This window comes from Dermochelys coriacea, chromosome 9 (genome assembly GCF_009764565.3).
Source record: "Dermochelys coriacea isolate rDerCor1 chromosome 9, rDerCor1.pri.v4, whole genome shotgun sequence".
Lineage (NCBI taxonomy): Eukaryota > Metazoa > Chordata > Testudines > Dermochelyidae > Dermochelys > Dermochelys coriacea.
This window is the reverse complement of record NC_050076.1, coordinates 56,012,991-56,020,465: the sequence shown is the minus strand read 5'-3', so window position 1 is coordinate 56,020,465 and position 7,475 is coordinate 56,012,991.

Below are 7,475 nucleotides of genomic sequence, written 5' to 3'. Positions count from 1 at the left end.
CCAGGGCTTTGTCAAGCCGGGCCTTAAAAACCTCTAAAGGATGGAGATTCCACCACCTCCTGAGGTAACCCATTCCAGTGCTTCACCACTCTCCTAGAGAAATAGTGTTTCCTAATATCCAAACTAGACCTACCCCACTGCAACTTGAAACATTGTTCCTTGTTCTGTCATCTGCCACCTGTCATCTGAGAACAGCCTAGCTCCATCCTCTTTGGAAACCCCCTTCTGGTAGTTGAAGCCTGCTATCAAATCCCCCCACTTCTCTTCTGCAGACTAAATAAGACCAGTTCCCTCAGCCTCTCCAGTCTATGAGTTGCTTCATAAGTCATGTGCCCCAGTCCCCTGATCTTTTTGAATGGTAATAGCTAATTTAGACCCCATCTTTTTATATATATAGTTGGGATTATGCTTTCCAATGTGCATTACTTTGCATTTATCACCATTAAATTTCATCTGCCATTTTGTTGCCCAGTTACCCAGTTTTGAGAGATCCTTTTGTAGCTCTTCGCAGTCTGCCTGGATCTTAACTTTCTTTAGTAATTTTGTATCATCTGCAAATTTTGCCACCTCACTGTTTACGCCTTTTTCACATCATTTATGAATATGTTGAATAGGACTGGTCCCAGAACAGACCCCTGGGGGACACCACTATTTACCTCTCTCTATTCTGAAAACTGACCATTTATACTTACCCTTTGTTTCCTATCATTTAACCAGTTACCAATCCATGAAAGAACCTTCCCTCTTATCCCATGGCAGCTTACTTTACATAAGAGCTTTTGGTGAGGGACCTTGTCAAAGGCTTTCTGAAAATCTAAATACACTATATCCACTGGATCCCCTTGGTCCACATGCTTGTTGACCCCCCCTCAAAGAATTCTAGTAGATTGGTGAGGCATGAGTTCCCTTTACTAAAATCATGTTGACCCTTCCTCAACAAATTATGTTCCTCTATATGTCTGACAATATTGTTCTTTATTATAGTTTCAACTAGTTTGCCCGGTACTGAAGTCAGGCTTACAGGCGTGTAATTGCCGGGATCACTTATGGAGCCCTTTTAAAAAATTGGCGTCACATTAGCCATCCTCCAGTCATCTGGTACAGAAGCTGACTTAAATGTTAGGTTACAGACTACAGTTAGTAGTTCTGCAATTTCACATTTGAGTTCCTTCAGAACTCTTGGGTGAATATCATCTGGTCCTGGTGACTTATTGTTATTTAATTTATCAATTTGTTCCAAAACCTCCTCTAATGATACCTGAATCTGGGACAGTTCCTCAGATCTGTCCCCTAAAAAGAATGGCTTAGGTTTGGGAATCTCCCTCACATTCTCAGACATGAAGACTAATGCAAAGAATTCATTTAGTTTCTCCGCAATGGCCTTATCATGCTTGAGTGCTCCTTTAGCATCTCGAACGTCCAGTGGCCCCACTGATTGTTTAGCAGGCTTCCTGCTTTTGATGTATTTTACAAAAAAAATTGTTATTACTTTTTGAGTCTTTGGCTAACTGTTCCTCAAATTCTTTTGTGGCCTTCCTAATTGTATTTTTACACTTCATTTGCCAGTATTTATGCTCCTTTCTATTTTCTTCACTAGGATTTAATTTCCACTTTTTAAAGGATGCCTTTTTGCCTCTCACTACTTCTTTTACTTTGTTGTTTAGCCACGGTGGCTCTTTTTTGGTTCTCCTACTATGTTTTTTAATTTGGGGTATGCATTTAAGTTCAACCTCTATTATGGTGTCTTTAAAAAGTTTCCACGCAGCTTGCAGATATTTCACTTTTGGCTCTGTACCCTTTCATTTCTGTTTAACTAACCTCCTCATTTTTGTGTAGTTCCCCTTTCTCAAATTAAATGCTACAGTGTTGGGCCTCTGTGGTGTTTTTCCTGCCACAGGGATATTAAATTTAATTATATTATGGTCACTATTACCAAGCGGTCCAGCTATATTCACCTTTTGGACCAGATCCTATGCTCCACTTAGGACTAGATCAAGAATTGCCCCTCCTCTGGTGGGTTCCAGGACCAGCTGCTCCAAGAAGCAGTCATTTAAGGTGTCAAGAAACTTTATCTCTGCATCCCGTCCTGAGGTGACATGTACCCAGTCAATGATAATTTTCATTGCCCTCCACTAGACTCTCTCCAATTTGTCCATATCCTTTCTGTAGTGGGGGGCCCCAAACTGGACACAATACACCAGATGTGGCCTCACCAGTGCCGAATACAGTGGAATAATCACTTCCCTCGATCTGCTGGCTCCTACTAATGCAGCCCAATATCCTGTTAGCCTTCCTGGCAACAAGGGCACAAGATGGATACGAGTCAGCAGTCTCGTCCACTGTAATCCCCAGGTCCTTTTCTGCAGAACTGCTGCTTAGCCACTCTGTCCCCAAACTGTAGCAGTGCATGGGATTCTTCTATCCTTAGTGCAGGACTCTGCACTTGTCCTTGTTGAACCTCATCAGATTTCTTTTGGCCCAATCCTCCAATTTGTCTAGGTCACTCTCAACCCAATCCCTACCCTCCAGCATATCTACCTCTCCCCACAGTTTACTGTCATCCGTGAACTTGCTGAGGGTGCAATCCATCCCATCATCCAGATCATTAATAAAGATGAAAAAATCGGCTCCAAGACCGACCCCTGGGGCACTCCGCTTGATACTGGCTGCAAGCTAAACATCGAGCCATTGATCACTACCTGTTGAGCCCAACAATCTAGCTATCTTTCTATCCACCTTATAGTCCATTCATCCAATCCATACATTTTTAACTTGCTGGCAAGAATACTGTGGGAGACCATATCAAAAGTTTTGCTAAAGTCAAGATATATCACATCCACTGCTTTCCTCATATCCACAGAGCCAGTTATCTCATCATAGAAGGCAATCAGGTTGATCAGGCATGACTTGCCTTTGGTGAATCCATGTTGACCGTTCCTGATCACCTTCCTCTCCTCCTCCTATCTGGCTTTAAGATTAAACTCGATAAGTTTATGGAGGAGATGGTATGATGGGATAACATGATTTTGGCATTAATTGATCTTTACATATTCATGGTAAATAGGCCCAATGGCCTGTAATGGGATGTTAGATGGGGGGGGATCTGAGTTACTACAGAGAATTTTTCTTGGGTATCTGGCTGGTGAATCTTGCCCAAATGCTCAGGGTTCAGCTGATCGCCATATTTGGGGTCGGGAAGGAATTTTCCTCCAGAGCAGATTGGAAGAGGCCCTGGGGGCTTTTCGCCTTCCTCTGTAGCATGGAGGATGGGTCACTTGCTGGAGGATTCTCTGCATTCGAAGTCTTTAAACAATGATTTGAGGACTTCAATAGCTCAGACATAGGTGAGAAGTTTATCGCAAGAATGGGTGGGTGAGATGCTGCGGCCTGCATTGTGCAGGATGTCAGACTAGATGATCATAATGGTCCCTGCTGACCTTAATATCTATGAATCTAAGTGCTTCAAAATGTGCTTCCTTGAGGACGTGCTCCATGATTTTTCCAGGGACTGAGGTGAGCCTGACAGGGCTGTAGTTCCCCGGGTTCTCCTTCTTCCCTTTTTAAAAGATGGGCACTATATCTGCCTTTTTTCAATCATCCGGGACCTCCCCCGATTGCCAGGAGTTTTCAAAGATAATGGCCAATGGCTCTGCAATCACATCAGTCAATGTCCTTAGCACCCTTGGATACATTAGATATGTACCCATGGACTTGTGCAAATCCAGCTTTTCTAAATAGTCCTTACCCTGTTCTTTCACCACTGAGGGCTGCTCACCTTCTTCCCAACTCTGATATCATAATCAAAAAGGCTGACAAAGGAGGTGCTGTCATCATCATGAATAGGTCGGAGTATGAACAAGAGGCTACTAGGCAGCTCTCCAACACCACTTTCTACAAGCCATTACCCTCTGATCCCACTGAGAGTTACCAAAAGAAACTACAGCATTTGCTCAAGAAACTCCCTGAAAAAGCACAAGAACAAATCCGCACAGACACACCCCTAGAACCCTGACCTGGGGTATTCTATCTGCTACCCAAGATCCATAAACCTGGAAATCCTGGACGCCCCATCATCTCAGGCATTGGCACCCTGACAGCAGGATTGTCTGGCTATGTAGACTCCCTCCTCAGGCCCTACGTTACCAGCACTCCCAGCTATCTTCGAGACACCACTGACTTCCTGAGGAAACTATAGTCCATTGGTGATCTTCCTAAAAACACCATCCTAGCCACTATGGCTGTAGAAGCCCTCTACACCAACATTCCACACAAAGATGGGCTACAAGCCATCAGGAACAGTATCCCCGATAATGTCACGGCTAACCTGGTGGCTGAACTTTGTGACTTTGTCCTCACCCATAACTATTTCATATTTGGGGACAATGTATACCTTCAAGTCAGCGGCACTGCGATGGGTACCCGCATGGCCCCACAGTATGCCAACCTTTTTTATGGCTGACTTAGAACAACGCTTCCTCAGCTCTCGTCTCCTAATGCCCCTACTCTACTTGCGCTACATTGATGACATCTTCATCATCTGGACCCACGGAAAAGAAGCCCTTGAGGAATTCCACCCTGATTTCAACAATTTCCATCCCACCATCAACCTCAGCCTGGACAAGTCCACACAAGAGATCCACTTCCTGGACACTACGGTGCTAATAAGCGATGGTCACATAAACACCACCCTATATCAGAAACCTACTGACCACTATTCCTACCTACATGCCTCTAGCTTTCATCCAGATCATACCACACGATCCATTGTCTACAGCCAAGCTCTACGATATAACCGCATTTGCTCCAACCCCTCAGACAGAGACAAACACCTACAAGATCTCTATCATGCATTCCTACAACTACAGTACCCACCTGCTGAAGTGAAGAAACAGATTGACAGAGCCAGAAGAGTACCCAGAAGTCACCTACTACAGGACAGGCCCAACAAAGAAAATAACAGAACGCCACTAGCCATCACCTTCAGCACCCAACTAAAACCTCTCCAATGCATCATCAAGAATCTACAACCTATCCTGAAGGACGACCCATCACTCTCACAGATCTTGGGAGACAGGCCAGTCCTTGCTTACAGATAGCCCCCCAATCTGAAGCAAATACTCACCAGCAACCACACACCATACAACAGAACCACCAACCCAGGAACCTATCCTTGCAACAAAGCCCGTTGCCAACTCTGTCCACATATCTATTCAGGGGATACCATCATAGGGCCTAGTCGCATCAGCCACACTATCAGAGGCTCATTCACCTGCGCATCTACCAATGTGATATATGCCATCATGTGCCAGCAATGCCCCTCTGCCATGTACATTGGCCAAACTGGACAGTCTCTACGTAAAAGAATGAATGGACACAAATCAGACGTCAAGAATTATAACATTCAAAAACCAGTTGGAGAACACTTCAATCTCTCTGGTCACTCGATTACAGACCTAAGAGTGGCTATCCTTCAACAAAAAAGCTTCAAAAACAGACTCCAATGAGAGACTGCTGAATTGGAATTAATTTGCAAACTGGATACAATTAACTTGGGCTTGAATAGAGACTGGGAATGGATGAGTCATTACACAAAGTAAAACTATTTCCCCATGGTATTTCTCCCCCCCACCCCACCCCCCACTGTTCCTCTGATATTCTTGTTAACTGCTGGAATTAGCCTACCTTGCTTGTCACCATGAAAGGTTTTCCTCCTTCCCCGCCCTGCTACTGTTGATGGCTTATCTTAAGTGATCACTCTCCTTACAGTGTGTATGATAAACCCATTGTTTCATGTTCTCTGTGTGTGTATATAAATCTCTCCTCTGTTTTTTCCACCAAATGCATCCGATGAAGTGAGCTGTAGCTCACGAAAGCTTATGCTCTAATAAATTTGTTAGTCTCTAAGGTACCACAAGTACTCCTTTTCTTTTTGAGAATAGAGACTAACATGGCTGCTACTCTGAAACCTGTCAAAAACTTCCTGGATTTTCTGTGCACTGCTGTATTGCTCTCCCAGCAGATGCCAGGGTGATTGAAGTCCCCCATTAGAACCAGGGCCTGTGTTCTGGAAACTTCAGTTAATTGTCCGAAGAAAGCCTCTTCTACCTCATCCTCCTAGCCCAGTGGTCTATACTAGTGGTCTCCAAACTTTTTTGATCGTGCACCCCATCAGTACACAAATTTAGAGCATGCACCCCCAATATATGTATATTTATTTATGTATAAATTATATACATGTACTACTGTACTAGTACATTGTGTAAATTATAAAACATACACAAAAATAGACATTAAAAAATGATGAGATAAAGATGAAATAAACAATATTTTTTAAAATATTTTTTATTTATTAACAGTACAAAAAACCTTTTTGCTCTCACTAAAAATTATTAATAATAATATTTTTAGTGAGAGCAATGTGATTGAATATGCTTTATTATTTTTGAAAATCTTGGTTTAACACTTTATGATACAGCAGGCACTCAGGGTGGTGTGCCAGGTCTGGGAGGGAGTTAAGGTGAGGGAGAGCGCTCAGGGTGGGGGTGCGGGAGGAGCCTCAGGGTATGGGCAGGCAGGATGTGCAGAGCACTTACCTGGGGCAGCTCCTGTTTGGTGCAGGGGGTGTGCAGGTGGCTCTGTGCAGCGCAGCACCACCCACATGGCCACGATTCTGGGAGCCGCCCCCCTCCCGGCAGGCAGGGCCATCCAGAAAGCAGGGGCTTTAGGGCCCTGAGCTAAGGGGGCCCCGGGGCCCTGGCCTGCAGCTCTAAAGCCCCTTTCGGAATGCGGCCCTGCAAGCATGGGCTGGAGGACTCAGGAGGAGCAGGGGCAGCGGTGCAGCCAGTGGCCGGAGAGAAGCGGCGCATTTCCCTGCAAAGCGCTGCTTCTCTCTGGCCGGCTTTGAAGGCGAAAGTGCCGATTCTTTCTGGCCGCTAGCTGCCTGCTCCTCCACAGGCCGGAGGAGTCAGGGCTACCCCCCCTTTTTTCCCTCCGGCGGTGCTCCTCCTGCCATGCCACCCTTTTGCTTCGGCAACGCTCCTCCTGCTGTGCCCCCCAATCGATCGTCTTCCCCCCGGGGTGTGCACACCCCACTTTGGAGAGCACTGGTGTATAGCACACACCCACCACAACATCACTCTTGTTGTTCTTGCTTCTAAACTTAACTCAAAGACTCTCAACAGGCTTTTCTCCAGTTTCAGACTGGAGCTCTAAGCCATCATACTGCTCTTTTATATACAGTGCAACTCCTCCGCCTTTTCTCTCCCACCTAGCCTTCCTGAACAGTTCACACCCATCCCTGACAGTGCTCCAGTCATGTGAACTGCCCCACCAAGTCTCCGTTATTCCACTCATATCTTGTTTCTTTGATTGTGCCGGGATTTGAATCATGACGCTGTCCCTGTGGCAGCCTCCTCCTCTCACACAGAGTTGACTTCAGTCTGTGCCTGCAGCTGGGTGTGGCCCGTCCTTTGCCT